The following is a 20572-nucleotide window of genomic DNA, read 5'->3' as shown; positions in this document are numbered from 1 at the left end:
GAGTAGAATCAGTCAGTAACACACTCTATAACAGCTAATTTAAAAAATGAGAAAGATCTTTGATATGTTAGAGTTATAGAAGATGACGCAGGATGTTTAATTACTTTCTTATATTTCTACCTAATAAAAACCTCTGAAACCTGTGAGCTCTATGGCGGATTACTTTTACCTACACTGAGATGTGCAAAGGAAGACCTGCTGGTGGCCATAAACACTGTTTATCTAAAAACTCTGAACTGTTTCATGAGAAAAAACTGAAATTTTATTTTTCACAGGTCATTATATCTCATAGCAAGTACAAAAATGGATGACCAGACCCCAAAAAAGAGACAATATTTGCCTCTCATACTGCTGCATCAGAGAATTTACACTCATGTCTTCTGGATTGCAACTTGACACTCATAGACAAATTCATGCATGTCCAGCAAGCATGGATGAAGAACAAGTACAAAAGAGAAATGGTTTCAAAAAATTGATCTAACCAGGTTAAGTTTCAACTGTATGCATTTGACAGTAAATAATAATATTAAAAGCTGGTGGCTATTTGAATGGCTAGGTCATGCATAGATTTGTTTCTCTTTTAATGAATTCAGCAATCGCTTCAAAAAAAAGACTTTCTTTGTTTTGTTTGCTATTGTCAAACCTTACTTTTTTCTGCTGGAGATAATTTCCTAGTGAGTCATAATGGAAAGATGAAATATAAAAGCCAGAAACTCACTAAAATATGCTGATGCAAAAAGCATGGCACCTGCTTTATACAGTGACTTAATAGCTATTAATAACATTTAATGTCAGCACCAATGAATACATGGAATCGGGACAAATCTTGCTTGCAGAAACAGCCAACAGAGACTTGTAGACTGGGAGGGGAACCCATATATCATGGGTGTGCATCTTTAAGCACCCTGGGATCATGGAGCCAAAATTAAGCAGCCAAATGACTGAATTTTGGCAGTGTAATTTTCAGCTAAAATGAAAAAAAAAAAAAAAAAAGGATGGGAATGGAAATGGGAATGCCATTCTTTTCTTAAAACTATCACCAAATCCCAATGCTGTCCATTTAAAAGAAGGAGAAGGAGAAGAAGATGGAGAAGGCCATCCAGTGAATGTTTTTGTATAATCGGAAATCCTTCTCTTGGCCAGGCAAGAGAATTAGCTGCAGCTCTGAGGCAAAAAAGTAAAATTGCTGCACTGGGTTGAATACAGAGAAAGGAATTAATATGATTCTGCAGTGACCTGGTTTATACATCACTGAGAACCAAAATGTGTATTTTGTTTGTATTTAATTTAACAAGTTGTGTGAACCTAGCCATTGTGATTTGTAAACCATGATGTATGTTTGAGCATTAAATATAAGCACAATCAGTTGCAGTTTAGAATCTAGATTCAGTTAGCACTGTGTGGGTTTTGATACAATATGGAGTTCTTCAATTTGGCATAGCAAAAGTTCATTGAGATTATTTGGTTTAAGTGCATCACACTGTATATGATTCTAATCTTTATATAAATCCAACTGAAGCAGCAGTACCTTGCATGCACTAATATTTAGCCCATATTTATGTGCAAAACAGTAATGTAATTCCACCAAAGTTGTGCTAGACATCAGCTGTGCCTGCAAAAATAGCACAACTTGTAGAAACAAAATAGCAACTACATAAACTGCATACCATTGACCCGGGGAGTGATATTTTACTTGGAAAGAAAGTGCAATGGCAAAACACATGATTTTGCATGCTCAGCATGTTCTTTCCTTGACACCTCCTGTCAAGATGCTCCCTAGTGTTGCCTGACATGAAGAAATTAAACAGATCAAGCTTTTCACTTTGACTTCTTCCAGAAAGAATGCTCCTAATGCTACCAATCCAGAAGCTTTGTCTTGCCCTCCTTAAAAGAGTTTTTCTCTAGAAAATGCATGTAGGCAAGTTACAAAGGAAGCTATCGTTGTCTGGATCCACTCATTATATTCTCTGAATGAGGCAGGATGATTGAACAACAAAAGCACTCTTTTTTCTAGGCCAAGAAAATGTCTGTTGCTCACATTTTACAGGTCAGCTGGCCAAATATATATACATTTTGAAATGGGAAGATCTTATTCATTTCATGTTCCAAAGCTGGAAAGATTGTCTGTCTGATTATAGAAAACTGTGGCTAGTCAGAACAAATAATAGTTGGATTAGAATATAACTATTAGATGGGTCATTTGACTGACAGAGTAAGATAGTTCCTCCAAATATCCTCACTGTTTTGTGTGACAGATTTTTTTTTTTCCAAATCACAAGAACAAAGAGGGGAGGGGAGCGGGGAAGAATAATGGATTGGCATCCCTATGACCAAATTACCTGGCCTCAGTTTTCCATCTGAACAATAGAAATAATGGGGACCTAACTTGGAAACATGTTGCAAGGTGGAAAAACTTGAATACAAAATATTAAAATGAAGAATGCAAATAAAATGAATATATGCATTTGTTTCGGCAATAACTGAAAGAACAATGATCTGCAATTGATAGTGTAATGTCTACATGAACATCCTGCCTGGACTTATTCAGTGGAAGGGAGATTCAGACCTATTTCTGCTCCAGAATATTTAGAATTAATACATTGATGATCATCTTAAGACAGCATGTTGTTTGAGGCCAAGGAAAAGCTGGTACTCTCTTCCCTGAAGCTGCTAGATTGAGAATTGATAGGATAAAACTTCTGTGCCATATTCTTCCAGGAGGCTTGCTTAGAAAACTTAAGCTAGAACAAGTGGCACGTGCTGCTTTGCCCAGTGATAAAAAGGAGTGAATATCTGGGAACACAGAAGAAACCATCATGGCTGCCCACCTATATCTGACTCAGATGCCACAAATTGTTTAATGGTAGAGCTGGCCCTGAGCACATACTAATGCAACCAGATTATATATGCCCGTGATGCATTCTTCAATTTTATGGGAACCACTTATCCATTACTGATTCCCACAGGACTGAGAATTGCTTCTAAAGAAGCTAGCCTGTATAAGCCTGCTCTGAATGTTTAGGACAGTGTTGTTCAAACTTGGCCACTTTAAGATGAGTGGACTTCAACTCCCAGAATTCCCCAGCCAGCCATGCTGGCTGGGGAATTCTGGGAGTTGAAATCCACTCATCTTAAAGTGGCCAAGTTTGGACAACACTGGTTTAGGAGAACAAGGTGATAGATTTCTTCAAATGTCATGTGCAGATTGCGATTTTTAAAATTCCTTATGTAAAAACAAGTATTCCTTATTCCTTGCAGACTTCCTAGTTCTGCTTTTTTTCCTGTAGGAATTTGTTTTGTTTTGCTTTGTTTTTCTTCCTATGGCAAGAGTGGGAATTGTAGCACTCTGATTCAAGTTGTTTTCTACTATGCCAAGGGCATGAGCTTATGGTTCTCCTAATAAGTTGAGTTGGAGTTCTCAACAGTCCCAATCAGCATGGCAAATGGTGAACAACATTGGAATAACACAATATCTCCATCCCTGCTCCAGAACAATACTTAAACTTACAGTATGATTCTTCACCTACTACTTAAAGTAGTATAGTTTATTTTCAAACTACAGCACTCACCAGTTCATATCTGCCTCATCATTGTGCCATAGGAGTAAACGTATCTTCAGCAACCAACCTTCAGACATTTGGGAAGTATAACTTCCAATCATTCTAACCATAAATTGACTATGTTGGCTAGAGGTGATTGGAACTATAATTTAATAATTTGTTTATTTCACTGATTCAGGGAAGACTAGTTCACTGATTCAGGGATGACTAGACAAGGGCTGCCAGATGTGGGTTGCAAAAATCTGCATGGCCACTAGACTGGAGCAAAGATCTCTAGTGTAGACTATAAAATATTAATCTTTTTTTTATAGTATCAATGGGCTGCCATACACACTATTTGAAACAACAGGATTTTTTAAGCATGCCTATTCAACTTTATGGGAAAGAAGTTGCTTTTCCCCCCAACAAATAAGAACTGTTCAGAGGAATGTTTACAGGTAGTCTTCATTTTACTTCCCAGTGACCAAGGGCATATATAATGTTTTTCATTGTATATTCATCTTCCCAGCAGTCTACAACTTCCATGGCTTCCCAAATGTCAATTATATTCCAAGAAAAAGTCATGGAAGAAAGCTTCCCATTGAGAGGGCTACTCTACTCAGCAGGAAGAGCAGCCAGGGGCTCCAGACTGATGGTGAGGTATGTGGCAGAAAGCAGCAACTCCAGCACCTCACACCACCTGACTACAGTCAGGTAAGTTCAGGAGAGCCACCAAAAGAAAGTTGAAAACATCCTAAGAATGAGAAAGGAAAACAGAGGCTTCTTTCGCAAATCAGAAGGAATCTGGTCACACCTTTTCCAACTATCAAATTTTATGAAAAGGCATAAGCTTTCATGAGCTTATGCTGTTCGCAAAAGCTTGTGCCTTTTAATAAAATCTGCTAGTTGGAAAGGTGCTATCTGACTCCTTCTGATTTTTGCCACCATAGACTAATGCAGGTCTCTTCCTACAGTTTCCCGGGGAAAGAAATGCTCAGGAAATGAGGCGACAAACTTTGGCACAGTATCAATTTGACTGAGAGCCAAATCACATTAGGACTGTTATCAGATAAGCTGCTTTCAGAAGAGTAGGTGTATGATAGTTCCCTCCTCCATAGCTGAAGCATTCAGATGATTTCCTGGCTACATGAACCTGCTCCTGGACAGCTTAATCAGAGGTCATCATGAGGGCTGGTGGACTGAGCTTTAGAATTTGAAGACAGGTGGGATTTTTTTGGTTTCCCACAAGGGTCAGTTTTCCAAGATGCAGTTATCTTAGGACTGCTGATAGAGAGACAGGGACCTTTTCAGAAGGAAAAAAGAAAATGGTACACATTTAGCACTTAGAGGTTTTGCATGATTATTGTGGTGGAAGTTCTATAAATAATACCATGCACATCATTGAGAGGGAACAAGAGGTCATTTAATAAAGCAAGGTGCCTCGTGGTCTGTGATTTAGTGTTTTTAGGCCATTTGCTAAACTACATTATCACACTTTCTAATTGGATCATGAGGGTTATAAAAAAAATAAAAGAAAAGCTCTAGTAGGCCTTGTGGAATGGAAGTGAACAAAGCCAGCTTCTGTTGTCCCAGATGGCACAAACCTTCAGTGCTTCAAACACAAAATCTAATCTGCTGCTGTAATGACAAAACTAATCTGGATCGCATTTCCTTTACCAGGCAGGCTCTGGTTCTACTAATAGCTGATGTTACCGTCTTTCAGTCATAAAAGCAAGCCGCTAAAAGGGTCAGGCCATATCTGTTTTCAGGAGCTAGGCATATTTAAGGATAGTATTTATTGACTCCCACACATGTGATTTCAGCACACTTATAAACATTTTAGAGGATGTGGGGAATGTAGAAAGGAACCACACACAAATACAATATCTGAGGGACATGTATTGTACATTTTACTGGCAAAGAGTTTTTTAGTTATTTGTGAACTTGAAGCAGGAGCGAGCAGACTTCAGGTTTATGGGATCTATTCTGATTTTTATCAGCATCCTGAGAGACACTAAGTTGACTTAGGTGCTAAGTAGCAGCAGTAAGGCAGAAATATAGTCTTAGATTTAAGGAGCAGGGTACAGGTTTAATTTAAGGATTTATTGTCAGTATATAATTGAATTCAGCCTGGTCACATAAAAATCCAATCCCTTTCCTCCTGCCCAGCTTTTAATATCCTAATTTAGAAGGGTTGGGGCAAAATGTTTGTTGTAATTGTTGTTATTACTGGGCATGTAAACCTTTTCTACTGCAGATTACCATCTGTCCACCATTGGGTTATTCTTCTCAGATCAGAAATACACATGTAGAAATATTCTCTGTATTCATCACCCACACTGGAAATCTACATGGAGAAATTTGCTGTATCATGGATATATCAGAGTATAGAGAAAAAAATGTATTCAGCAATGTCTGCCTAGAACTATTTCACACACTGTTGCACTAAGTTTATTTTGGGTGTTGTGCTTTTGGCTTTACATATTGTGTAAATCTAGAAAATGTGGTTTGTTAACCATAGTTTATGACTTAGCATGATGAGTAAAAACAACAATGGCTTGTTCAAAAAGCATTGTTAAAATAATCTATGGCTAAATGTTAGGTGTGATCCCAGCTAGTGTAACCTGCAGATCTCACCTCTCCTATTACAAAAACTGATTTCAGTTCATAATGATGCTAGAGAAGAGGTTTTTCTTCGTTCCTGTCCTCCTTTCCTAGACTTGACCCAATCTGTATAACACATCTTTATCACATGCTCATTTATCACATCTTTATCACATGTTCATCTCTGACCTAAAATGACTGGTTTCATGAGAATTATTCCAGTGCCAAACCAGATTAGTAATAATATTAACTTTTTGGAATTTTTTTTTTAACTTTCTGAAATTTTAGCAATAAGGTGGCATCTCCTGCTTCCAAACAGTGTCCAGATTGTCCAGAAAAACATCCATTTGGTAACATACTTCTCTTCTGTAGAGGAATTATTCTTAAGAATAGAGAAACCCTATTCTTAGACCTTAGTATTTTAATCTGAAGAGGCAAGAATAGGCCAGACTCATTGGCTCTAATCCTAAAATTATCTATACCTATGAAATCCCAATTTCAAAATAAGTCTGTAACTTTGCAGAACTGAACGTGATCTATATATAAGTTTGGACCAACATGTGGGTCTTCAGTATTGACCTGTTATTAATAGGAATTATTTCGACTGATTTTATGTCTGGCTTTTTGGTGGTAATAGATACATTCACACAGCATGCATCTAAAAGCCACATATACCTCCAATCATTACACCTGTACTGTTTTCCTTTTTTCTTCTTTTGCTGGCAGAAGCAAGTTGTAACTTAGGATAGTATATATTGTATACAGCAGCTAAAATCCACAGTTGCATAGCTGTTTTGGAGGATCAAACACATCTAATTCACATCCCAATCCTCTCATGGTTGCTAACATTTGCTGACATTTCATATAAAAGTAATTAAAGACCAACATATTGAGGTTTCAGCTATCTTGAAAAACCATTTAACTCCCACTCCCACCCCCGGACTTCAGTACTGCATCCACTATACCGTAGGAGGCTTTGTGCCATCACAATCTAGAATATTCTATATCATGGGTGGACAACCTGGGGGTCTCAGAGTTTGCCTATATGACCCACTAGGCTGCTGCCCCCAAACCAATGATCTCAAGCTGAGGAATTATCCCAATGGTGGTACATTCTTCCAGGCAGCTCTTCCACCAGTAACTTGGTGGCTGGTGAAGTGTCTGGGAGTTCTTGCAATAAAACATTCAGCAGGAATAATAGCAGGAAGTGGAAAGCCATTTGCATTTCCTGTGTCTCCTAGTAATCCTGCTCAATATTGTGGTATTTCAGCTGTTTGTTGGTCTAGTGGTTAAGGCTCCAGGCTAGGAAGCAAGAGACTGTGAGTTCCAGTCCTGCCTTCGGCATGAAAGCCGGCTGGGTGACTTTGGGCCAGTCACTCTCTCCGAGCCCAACTCACTTCACAGGGTTGTTGTTGTGGGGAAAATAGGAGGAGGAAGGACTATGAGGTATGTTCACCGCCTTGAAGTATTTATAAAAATAATATAAGGTGGGATAAAAAAATCTAAAAAAAAACCAAACAAAACCCTGATAAAATCAGTTTGTGATGCCATGGATCTCCAGTTGGGCCACTGAAAGGAATGGGGCTTCTGGCTTTTTTCCACAAAAAGCCAAAAATTGCTGAGGTGAAGAATTATTGCTGGAAAGAGAGAGGCCTTTCAGGGAACAAGACAAAGGTGTGTAACAGCATCACTAGGTACATAAATTCCTGTATGAGAAGCTTCTAAACAATTCCCCACTTGACAATGAATTTGGCCCTGGGACTGATATTTGGCCATCCCTGTTCTAGACTCCTAATTGACATGACATGCATAGACCTTGATATGCTTTATATGGTTTTCTGAAAAGCCCAGAGTAACTTTGGGGAGTTGTGGGCTTTATTTACATTCCCAGAAATGTTATACATTGTTGTAATCAAAATGCTAGCTGTGACCTGCTGTAACTATTCCTGGAATAAGAACACTGTAAAGTACTTTGGGCAAGTGTTAAAGCTAGCCAGTGTTGAAAATAAACTCTTTTAACAAATAAATGATCATTTTTCCTATGTCTGGAAAAACAGTGAGCCAATTGTTGAAGATGGATTCCATAAACTGCAGTTTAATGGTCAGTTTTGGCTCAGTACATCTGAACCAAACACAGCTAGTGTATAGTATTCCTGATTTGTAGGTAACAGCAATATTCTCATGTAGAAAGCAGTTAAGTATAGTCCTCAGCTTATAGTCTGAATGTTTCACAGGCAGTTTCCCCACAATACATTTTTCCTTCAATATTTGCTTTGCCCAAGGGATAACTCAAACCATCTGCACTAACTACTTCAGCTTCATTGATATTTACCCAACTCCAATTCTTCGCCAATAAGCACTTCATGCTACAAAAATGATGATGTAAGTGGTGATTGTAGTATCAAGTGCACACATGAAACAGCTACCATATACCACTTAAGTTTGCCATCACCTCAGATGATATATTCTCACAGAAGTTGGTCCTATAATTAGCTGTTTTATTCAGTGATGAAAAACCAAATTACAAAATGGGAAGCTCTCAGCATGCAACGGCTAGTTAAGAGGGAATATGTTTTCAATCAGGAGGGTACATGTTTTCTGGGCCAAGGACCACACAAGGCCCTTGAGTGGAAAGCCAACCCCCACACTCCAAAAAGTAAAGAGTGGGGCTGGGACAAAAACTAATTTCATTTAATTGACATTTATATTCAATTAAAATTACATAGAGTGCATGAATCATGAATCTAAAATACATTGTCCTTTTTTTCTGCCAAGTTAAAAATTACAATCTTGGAGTTTTCTGGGTTTGCACTAATTTCAGGGAGGCATATGAATGAATGCTTTATCACAGCCAAAGCCCAGCTCTTAAACCAGCCAATAAATGCCAAAATGTCCAGACATTATGTCCACCCTGCTGCTGTTTAGAAGAGCTGTGAAGACCAGGCTCTTTACCCAGGTCTTTGGTGAGGGGGAGTAAGACCCCTTGCTTCATCGTGCTTGCCATCTTTTATCTTTATTTTTTATTGATTTTGTTGTAATTTGTATTGTCGAAGGCTTTCCAGTGAGGGACACCCTGGCACTCATCAAACAGATCTTTCCAGAAGACATCACAGCCTTATTTCAGCACTGCCTAACAACCAGTTACTTCCTATGGGACAATGAGTACTATGAACAGATGGACGGTGTCGCCATGGGAAGCCCCCTGAGCCCAGTCGTAGCAAATTTCTACATGGAACATTTTGAAAAACGGGCTTTAGAAACCGCACCCGTTACCCCAACAGTCTGGTTCCGATTTGTGGATGACACCTTCGCAATTTGGAGTCAGGATGAAGAAGACCTAGAGAAGTTCCTGAACCACCTAAACAGTGTCCACCCCAATATACAATTCACCATGGAAAAAGAAGTGGATGGCCAACTTCCATTTCTAGACACGGTGGTCATACGCAAACCAGACCTCAAATTAGGACACAAAGTCTACAGAAAACCCACCCACACAGACCGGTACCTACACAAAAACTCCAACCACCACCCACGTCAGAAAAGAGGCATTATCAAAACCCTCATGGATCGTGCCAATCGGATCTGTGAAACCCAATTCCTAAACTCTGAACTTAACCACCTTAATTGGGTCCTACAAGCGAATGGCTACTCCAAGAATGAAATAAAAAGAGCCATCAAACCAAGAAAGCAACATGTGACTGAAGAAGAAAAACAGCCACCCACCAACAAAGTATTTCTGCCCTATATCAAAGGGGTCACAGACCGCATGGGAAAACTGATGGAAAAACACAATTTCCAAACAATCTTCAGACCCACCAGAAAAGTACAAGAAGTGCTAAAATCAGCAAAAGACAAAAGGGATCCCCTCACCGCTGCAGGAGTATACCGCATACCATGCAGTTGCGGGCAAGTATACATCGGGACCACAAAACGCAGCATCCATACCAGGATAAAAGAACACGAAAGACACTGCAGACTACAGCAACCAGAAAAATCTGCAGTAGCTGAACATGTTCTCAAGCACACTGGACACAAAATCCTATTTGAAAACACAGAGATACTGGACAACACCAACAGCCACTATACCAGGCTATACCGGGAAGCCATTGAGATTTACAAACACCAGCACAGTTTCAATAAAAAAGAGGAGAGTCTAAAAATCAACAAAACCTGGCTACCAATCCTGAAAAATACAGCCTGCAAAAGGTCAACGAACTCAGCTCAACCACCAGGACATGTGAATAGTTCACACAATGAACTTGCTAATCACCCCCAGCAACCCCCTCGTTAACAATTCAGTAGAAGAAAAAACCCTGCCTAATCCCCAGGAAGATACACAGATGCTGACACCAAAACAAGCAGCCACTCAGTAACCCAACCCCCCCACACACCCCCATCCCCCTCCCCCAGATCTCTATAAATACCCACAGAAGGGTCACTTCACCCTGGGCACAGAGAGAACTGCTCCTGTCTGTGCTCCTGCACTCTGAAGATGCCGGTCACAGGTGCTGGCGAAACGTTAGGAAACAAAACTTCAAGACCACGGCCACACAGCCCGGAAGACCCACACCAGCCATTTGTTGTAATTTCTTTGTTTGATAGTTATGAGCCACCCAAAGTTGTTGAGAGTCTGGCAGCATACAACTTTAATAAATTATTTTATTATTACATTAATACAGTACATAATAAAGCAAGCAGTAACATAAAAGCAATAAATTATATACTGGAAGCAGAAGGATGGATCAATATTTTTGCTAGTGTCCCCCTTGCTATCTATTACTTGGACATCTACAGGAATGGGGGTCCCAAAAGTTAAGATGGTGACCATGATGATTTAATTGTAGCCCCACCCCTTTTGCACATTAAAAAGGGCAGAGCTTGGCATGTGGTAACAACCACAATCTTGACCTTTTTGACCCCCCTCTGCAAGTACCCCTATGGTTACTGCATTCTACACACAGCCGTTGTATGAAGTAGCTGGCTGCCTGTCCATAAGTAAAATGATGACAGAAATTAATTTGGTTGGCCTGGAAAGATTACTAAAGGGCACAAAATAAGTTTATTGCATAAAGCACTATAAAATTCATAGTATAGCACACCATGCCCACCCTTTTCAACTGGCCTTAAGCACATGGATAAGAATTCTCCTAAAAAGAGGGTCTTACTAAATCTAACATAGAACCAAGTCTGCAAGAAGCCTGTGATAATTAAGCAGTTATTATGCGTTAAGATATTTTGCCAACAGCATAACTGGATTTGGTTTCCAAGACCTAAGATTGTTGGGGGTTACTTACTTTTCTATTCAGGATACAGGATTTGCTACTTCAGAAATATCCAAGCTTATATACCAGTTTGGAAAAGTATAACAACATATATTTTTAAATGGAAACAAATTTGTCTTGCTTAGAAAAAAATTGCAGCTGTCAAAAGGAATATTCTACCAAGATTTAATTTCCTCTTTCAAATGATTCTGGTACAAATTGAAAATAAGGTATTAACTGAATGGTATGGAATTATATACGGTCCAGTAAAAGGCAAAGGATTAAATTCAAGATTTTGCAGAATTCAACAGAACAAGGTGGGCTAGCAGCTCCAAATGTCAGATTGTATTATCATGCCAGTTGTTTAACATGGATTTCAGAATGGATTATATCTCCTTATGGTTGCATCACTTCCATGGAAGGGGCAGGACTTTCAGATGGATTCTATCTATCTACTGTATCTATCTATCTATCTATCTATCTATCTATCTATCTATCTATCTATCTATGGGGTGATACCAACAGAAATAAACAATAACTTTGTATTTAAAAAGTAAATCTGATATAGAATTCAATTCTAACAAAACCATTCCTGGACTATTGTGATTTTCTTTTTTATAAAATAATACATTTTATATCTTAAATAATTAATAAGATGTTGGAAAATAGTAACCTTTACGATATTTTATTTTTTTTGTCTATTTGTACCTTGTTCTTTTATTTCCTTTATATATTTTGTAGCTTCTTTGCTTATATTCTTTTCTAAAAAATGTTCATTAAAAAAAAAGCAGCAGTATAGGAATACTTTCAGCAATAAAATAAAATGAAAAATACAGCAAAAAACAAAAAATGAACCAGGCTTGATTATACCTCATGGACAGCAAAAATAGAGGCTGTAGAGCAGAATTTTACCAACAGTGTCCTATTCCAGGCCAAATTTATATTAAAAAATGTAAATTTATCAAAGATTATTAAAGGATACAAATAACAAACCAAGAGAGTAACCTGAATAATTTTCCTATATTGGATTTACCAAAAAAAGGCTTGTTAAAGCTTTGAAGAATTTTGTGAGAAGGGACAAAGAAAAAATGAAAAGAAATCAAATTCTAGGACGTTATTTGAAGGGACTAAAAATCAAGCTTGTTAAAAGGAAGGAATATAAAGTTGGTTTATCTGATCAAGGTTGAAATAGATATGTTGTTATCTCTGGTAACCCTTAATGGACTTTTGCTGATCAGGACCGAAACAATGAGGCTTGAAGGATTTGTTTATAAATAAGAAATGGGATATGGGAAGAAGAGATCATTTGTTTTATTTTAAGAGAAGGTGATAGGTTACTAAAATTGTTTACGCTTGTTGTGATGAAGGGGGAAGTGATTTCTTTATATATTTCTTTTCTTTTTCTTTACTGTATTCTTATTTTTCTTATTTTTTCTATTTTTTTTCTTTTTTGCACTTTCTGTCTTTTCTTTTTATTCTTTTATTTTTTTAGTTTGTATTAGTTTTTATCTTTTTAACTGTAATTTTTAAAAAATTACTATAAGGAAAAAAAAGGAATGGACATATATACTTTATGTGCTTCTCAGACATCCTGAGATCTTGTAGTTGCATACTGCAGTGGTTGATAGGTGGAGTTTAATCCATACCGATTATTTGGCTATAAAAAACTGAATGTATTAAAGGGCATGCCTGATCTTTGACTATTATGCCAAACAATATTTACCTTCTTAAGGGATATCAATTTTCAAGGGAAATAGCAGTGTTCTCATAGAGTAAGATTTATTTTAGAAGCTAAAATCAGTTACAGAGACAAGTTAAAGGGCTACTTGGTTTGTTCACAGTATCCTCCCTGAATAAAGCTGATATCACAGAACACTTTCAGTATTATCCTATTACTTTTGTGGGTGGTGTTATCAACCCCTCTCTCCCACCCCTGAGTCCTTCTATTATTTTGAACACAAGAGTGGGGTACAAATAAAAAAACACAAGAAACATAATTTATGTGGAGAGAAAATCTGATAAACAGATCAAAGCTTTTATGATTGTGATGTAACTGCTAAATATAAAGAACAGTCAACACCATATGATTGTCAACCACTATAAATATTCTGCAAGTTAAATATATCACTGTGAGAGATAAGAAGGTTGGAGTGGTTTCTGTAAGGGAGCACATGGCTTTGGAGAAAATATAATTAGAACTCTTGATTAGAGTTGTGCTTAGAAGTAGAAGCACAAGGATCCAAGAAGACCCAGTATCTTTCCAGGAAGAGTTAGAAGCACCAGTGAATCCAAAACCAAACTGATCCTATTGGGCTGCTGGATTGCCAAGCTGGACCATCGCTTTGCATTATACGTGGGTCTGCTTTTCTTGCCAAACTTTGACTTACGTTACTGCCAAATATACTGCTGTAAACATTCTAACTGGACTGCTTATTTGTGTTCTCTTTCTGCAATTTTACAGAAGTTCTACTTTAGCAGTAATCAACATAATACAGTTATCAATATAGTGCCCATAAACTCCAATGTGCTCACAAATTACTCTCTTGATGCTTATTAAGTCCCACGTCTTTAAATTTTCTACAAGACTCTTTATTATACATACACGCATGCACACATACACGCACACACGTACATATATGGAGAAAGCAGTCATGCTCCAAAACAAAACTCTCTCTTGAAGCAGGAATTTTATTTAGCCAGATGAATCTGACAGGCATTCTTGGAAAATAAAAACGGTGAACGGCTGCAGCCGCTGCTTTATTTGAAAGTGTGCCCTCTTTGCCAAAAATGAGAGGACCCCAGAAATCTATAGGGAATAGCAAAAAATAATCTCACCTGTTCTGAAAGTTGCCAGTGTGACCACCAGCCTAAAAAAGCTGCTTATCCCTCCTCTGCTGACAATCTGTTCCCTTAAAATTCAGTGCACAGGTGCTTATCTTTGAAGCTTTAAATAATCCAAATACCTGGAAGAGCACCTAATTCCACGATAATATGTTTATGCTCTAAGATCATTTGGTCCCTGCCTGCCCAGATGCTGGTGGCATTTTGCTTTAGTGCCAGGATTAGGGAATGCTGTCCCAGGAAGTCTGTTTGGCACCAAAGTTGCTTTCTTTGAGTCAAAAGCAGCAGGCAGATTTTATACGTGTGTGTGTTTTAATGTTGTTGGTTTTTTTTCATCGCAAACCACCCTATAATCAAATGTAAGAAAACTTTTTTAAAAGCTTTACCTATCTAGTCGTTACAGTTAATTTTGCACACTTAGTCAGAAACTAGTTCCAACGTCATTTACATCCAGTGACTGCACAGATTTGCCATACTGTTGAAAGAAGAATTCATTAACCTGTGGCAATAATATTTATGTGAAAATGTATAGGGTTTTTTTTCCCCACTTGGTTTTTATGCAGTAGCTTGTTCCAAATGGTTGTAAGAACAATGGTGCATATGCAATTTTCAGCTAGGTTTCCAAATTCCTAAGTGGGGTTGTTAAATCTTGCTGAAAATATGGGACTAGTATCTTACTTTCCATTGCAGTTGTTCTTGATCAAATCCCAGAATGAGGAAGAGGATTTGTCAAGTCCTAACTTGTACATTATGAGAAATTTAATTAGTCAAAGAATGTGTTTGCTTTAGATCTGCTAAGCAGTGTTCCTGATGCCTAAGATATTTCTTTCAGAGCCATAGAACTCAGTGTGCAAATTCCTGAAAGAAAGAGTTTTTCTAGAGGTTTCATTATTTCATTCTAAACAATAATCAGTAGTTGTGTTTCTATTGCTTTACAACACAATAAGAAAAGAGAAAAAATACAAGCATGAACAGGAAAATGCAAAGAAAAGGAACATCAATCTATTTTTGGGTTATAAAATATGGAAAATAGCTCAGCTTTTACATAAAGCATTAAACTCTGACCAAATGATTTTTATTGGCTGGTGTTTCTATTACATGACCCAGATGATGCCTAAGCTGAGAGCAAACACGTAGCATCATTCAAGATACGATCTCACCTGGGATATCGCTATCTTCTGTCATAAAAGGCTACAATGGTTGTTGTTATAAGCTCACAGTATTTTCATAGTGTATTACCATCAAATCCTTAGTGAATATAATAAGACCTATGTACAATTTGCTTATGCCAAAACATTACTTTCTAAACTTTTGTTGTTCTCTTTCACAACTTGCAGAAAGTGAGAACAGCTACTTGCCAAGACTACATAATCACCAGCAACATGTTAAGTAGTACTTTTCTATGCAGATGTCACTATCTGGACTATGTAGTATCATAACTTTAAGTGCCTTATTAATTGTGCATTCAGAATGTTCTCATATTTAATGCTATTCAAAAATTTGTTCATATTAGTGCCATGCAGCAACATTCCCCCACATTTTTCACCCTACCAGTTCTTGTTCAGTCTGATCAAGATAATATGCTTTCAGAATTTATTTTAAAAGGAAAGTGATTTTAGCAATAAATTACCTCCTCTAAAATTACAATTGTTTTTTGTTTCAGGAATTTTACCAAGCATTCCCTAAGAATAAGGAAGTCTGGATAAATTTAAAATAACTTGGAATATCAGAGGATAGTGGAAATTTATTAAATGTTTTGTTAGAACATTGGTTTAGCTATTATACTGTATACCCTGCAAAGTACAAGACAGGAGGCTCAAAAGAATTTGAAAATTGTCAATTTCCCAATTCCAATGCTTTGTACAGAATTAGATTTGAAAAGTGTAGCTGGATCAGCCTGTTTTTCTCTCAAACCTTCAAGATAATTTTGGCATATAAGAACTGAAATATACTGTATGGCATGAATTTTTGTTGAAAGAATCTAGTTCATTCAGTACAGAAGTACAGCCTACTGCTGTACTGGAATATTTCTGGGGTATTCGCAACGAAGATCATTTTTGGCTGTTTGTCTTCCCATATTTGGTGTGTGTTGTTTTTTTGTGAAAGCAGTAATTAAGATATAAACTGTAACCTACTTGTAACTTTTCATGCAACTTAATCCCCCTAAAAAAGTTAACAGAGCTATTTTACGTTTCTGTCTACTGAATTCCTTCTCCTAATGTATAGAAGTATAAACAAATGGAGAAAATCCCATATTCTACAAAAATACAAAGCATCTTTAGAAAAAGCAACAACAACAAATAAGCATTTCACGGATGTTTCTAGAAAGAAAAAAGATGGGAGCAGCATTTGGAAAACACTGAAAACAATGTATTCAGTTAACAGTATCACTAACTTTCCCTTATAACATATCATGAATGAGGTAAGGTGACTGCAGAATAAAAACCCAAATTGGAAGCAGCCTCTATCTTTTCACACTGAAAACTTGAAATAATAATAAAAACCCATTAATAAATTATGTGTTCACCTTCATGGCTATAGTACATTTTCTGTAATTATTGGCTTTAGTCTAGGTAGAGTGCAAGACTTATCACTGGTGTTTATTCAACTGACAGGTGTTAAATGGTCCTTTTAAGTAGTCAGATTTTTGGCATAACATTTGAAAGAATTTTATGTTTTGAAGCCAGATGAATTCTCCAGCCACAGGACTGCCATTTTGTGCATCCATTGGTAGGAGGGAGGAAACAAGAAAAGCAAAATCTAAAAAAAACAAACAAAAAAACTGAACAGAAACTTAAGGATTAAAAAGGGTGACATATCTGGGAAAACCTGAATATATGACAATCCTACTTTAAAATAATATACAGTCATCATACTTAATAATATCGGATCGTTCTTTCCCCACCATTTTATCCTCTCAACATCTCTCTGAAATAGGTTAGGCTGAGACTCAATGAGAGAAAGCAACTGCATTTCATGAATGGGTAGGAATTACTACTTGGACTCTCCCAGTCCTGGCCTAATTACTATAGCAAACTGCTGAGTTCTTGCAGTGTTCTTCATAACATCACTGGGTATTCATTTTCATTGTTTTTTAGCCTTTTATAGTGAAAACATTATTGTGCCTCCATTTTTTTCAAGTTATATATGGTGATGAATGGATAGCTGCGTTGTTGTCAAAACGTGTCAGACAGAGAGTCACTTGGATTGAGATGGACGGCTATAGAAATTGCATAAATAAAAATCAAAACTGAATTTAAAAAAAAAACACTTTAAAATCCAGGAGTTTAAACCTACTAATTTGCAAAGGGAAATAATGGAATAATGGAAGGAATTGTATGAAGTTATGTAAGAAGAGGAGTGGAAATCAGCATCCACCCCAGTAACATAAGGACTTCTCCATACAACATATTCCTTGCGACTCATTCCATACACTCACACTGTATGAAGATACATTGCTATCACATGAGTTAGCAGATGCTGAATCAGATTCATGCCCCTTGCCAGAGTGTCCTCTTTTTGGAAAGTTCACAAAGGGTATCAAGGCGCAGGGAAACAACAGCAGGAAAGAATCACTGCCTTGCTTGGGGCTTCCCAAATGCAAGTTATTATTTACTATGAGAAGCTGATATTTGAACTAGATGGGCCTTTACCTAAATCAGGGCTGCTCTTCTTATGTAACCAAGCTGATTAATGCCTTGGGGGAAAGGTAAATATAAATGTGTAACAAATACAAAATAATGATAATATTGAAAAATATGCCAAGTATGGTTCAATCATTTCCTTCCATGTATTATAAGAATACTTAAAATGGAGCTGGAATATTCTGTATTGCATTGATTTAATTTTAATAAACTTCAGAGACTATTTCAATTAATGACAAAACTTAGCAATGTTAATGAGATCATAAAGTTTTAAATTCTGTCCCTACTATATTCTTGGGATGAAAAGCCATGGAGACTACAGCAATGTGTCAGTATTTTTATTTTTAGAAGTACTCAAGGTAAGAAAGAAAAATCATATATTTCTAGGACATACTTGAGTGGATGGAAATCACAAACACCAAGCATGATACTGGAGTTGGAAATGTTTTCCTATGTTTTACTGTACTGTATGATACTGAGAGCCAATAAATAAACTCCTGAAAGTTAATAAATAGCATTTTAAGTATCTCACAAATTAAAAAGAAAGCACCACTGATAGTCATCCTACCCCTTTACAAGAGCTACATTAGCATAACGCATGTTAGCATAACATCCCTATTTGGGTTTATGACATATGGGTACATTACTCCAGTTATATATACTAGAAAAATATAATGTTCTTTCCACTTTGGTCATTACATGGGCTAGCAAACAAATAGCCTGAGAATGATCCTAAAATGAAGGTTTCAGTGAGAAACACAAAATATAAAATGAAGGTCTTTCTTCGTAACACTGCAAACTGGAGTTGACAAAATACATCTAAGCTTTCTGTTATCAAGGATTTATAAAAGTGTGATTTAGGATGTACTCACCTAGGCTTCCTGAAACTAAAAACAGAAAGAGAGAACTCCTTTTCCCAAGTCCTTCGCTGCCTTTCACTCCTTCTCTGTGTTGGGATCCTTTCCCCCCTGGATCACATGAAAGAGTTCTATTAATGTGAATTGGCTTAGGTTGAAAACACTGGGCTGGATAACACCGAAGGGTAAGGAATCTGACCCGGGAGCTCTAAGCTGCACTACGTCACTACTCTACAGGAGCTGTCGGCTCCTGAATGGGAAAATATTACAAAGGAAAGGAAGTACATATATCCTGGGAGGTTCTGCAAGCTGGCACCAGCATGCTTCAGAACGAGGTCTGGTGCTGGTGTGTATTTTCTCTCGCATAGCCTTGATGGATTTTTTACTCTGTATATTTCTGGTTTCAGTCGTTGATGTATGTGTGTGTGTGTGTGTGTGTATACACTGTTCTATATACAGGTGCAGTATATAGGTGTTTATATTTCTATAAATGTGTGTGTGTATACACATCCATATCCCTTTTTGCCTGCGTATCATGATAGAATTATAACGGTAAGCAGAATTATAATGGTAAGCAAGCACACCTGCCTATACCCAAAACCTGTGGCATCCTTGCCAAAAATTAAAGTTTACATGCATAATATTGAGTAAACACACTATACAGCATATATATATATATATATATATATATATATATATATATATATATATATATATAGCTATCCCCACCAAGACTCTTGTCTGGAGTATCAGCTACGCCAGTTGTGGGAGCCGGTGTAGTGCATCTACTGTTAGATGCGGTAACTGGGTTGGGGAAACCCAGGTTCAGTTCTACCCTCTGCCACAGAAGTTCACTGGGTGATTTTGGGCCATTTCCTCTTTCTCCGCCTCAGGTACCTCAGAGGATTGTTGTATGGAGAAATGAAAAAAGATGCAATGTAAGCTGCCTTTAGCTTACAGCTGAAAGGGACAATACAAATTTAATGACTAATTCAATAATAACTATTCATAAAAGTTGACAGTGGCATGATTGAAACATCCCATTATTTTCCACAGAAAAAAACATTGCTCAAAAGTAATTCTATTATTTCATTTTCCTACAGATTGGCCTGATACACAATCTGCATGAGGACTTGATCCGGCTGAATGATTTCCGGCGTGGCCTTGAGGCACTCTGGGAACTCTCCCGCCCCTTCTTTCTGACACCATCTACCCTTAGCTTGCTTTTTTTCCCCAGACGGTTTTTGTAAGGGGGAGAGCAGCTACAAGTCAAATGTGCTTCAGCTTTGCAAGGAGCCTGTTCACTGAAGCAGAATCAGATTGCCTGTGAGGGCAGCACGCAAGGATAGAGCTGGCCTGCCTTTCTGCAACCAAATGGCCCCCACAGACCATGCACTGTTGCGAGAGGAACAAAACATAGCAAAAAGAAATCCCTTCCCTCAGCAGGGCTGGGGCCAGGAGCAAGCAGCTAATGTTTCAAAAGGAGAGTTAACAAGAAACCAAGCTTTTGATTCTGATCTGGGAAAAGATTTCGCAGTGGGAAATTAGTACTGTAGTGTTTATTTCATATAATTTTTAAACTCCATACCTGTGAAGAGTTGAAGCTTTAATGCCCAGAAATGGGGAGCTTTGCATGAAATGAACAGAGTTAAAAAGAATGACAAGGAGAGGAGAACGATCAAAATATAATGGCTAAAAATACACATGACCTTTCAAACACCTACTTCTCCTGTACTCACAATACCATGCTCTGGTATAAAGCTCAATGCTTAGTTGTTTTTTAAAAAAAAGTCTAGCTTTTCAGGGAAAAAAAATAATAATTGTGG

At 37.4% G+C, this 20572-nt stretch overlaps 1 protein-coding gene across 8 annotated transcripts in view; it reads right to left on the bottom strand.

Annotated features, from left to right (window-relative positions):
- Positions 1–18915, bottom strand: part of TACC2 (transforming acidic coiled-coil containing protein 2) — a 180241-nt gene extending 161326 nt beyond the window's left edge. For 3 of the 8 annotated variants that reach the window (XM_025167861.2, XM_025167864.2, XM_025167865.2), the window contains exon 1: positions 18762–18912. The gene's annotated coding sequence lies outside the window, so the exon portion shown is untranslated. Of the gene's footprint in view, positions 1–18761 lie in introns of all 8 variants that reach the window. The other 5 variants (XR_015794400.1, XM_088132061.1, XM_025167862.2 and 2 more) reach the window with 5 other exon arrangements.
- Positions 18916–20572: the final 1657 nt, after the last annotated feature.

Source organism: Python bivittatus, unplaced genomic scaffold (genome assembly GCF_059951505.1).
Source record: "Python bivittatus isolate LINGU-HERP-01145 unplaced genomic scaffold, Pbiv_v1 ctg000980_np1212, whole genome shotgun sequence".
NCBI lineage: Eukaryota > Metazoa > Chordata > Lepidosauria > Squamata > Pythonidae > Python > Python bivittatus.
This window is presented reverse-complemented; position numbering and strand designations above follow the sequence as displayed.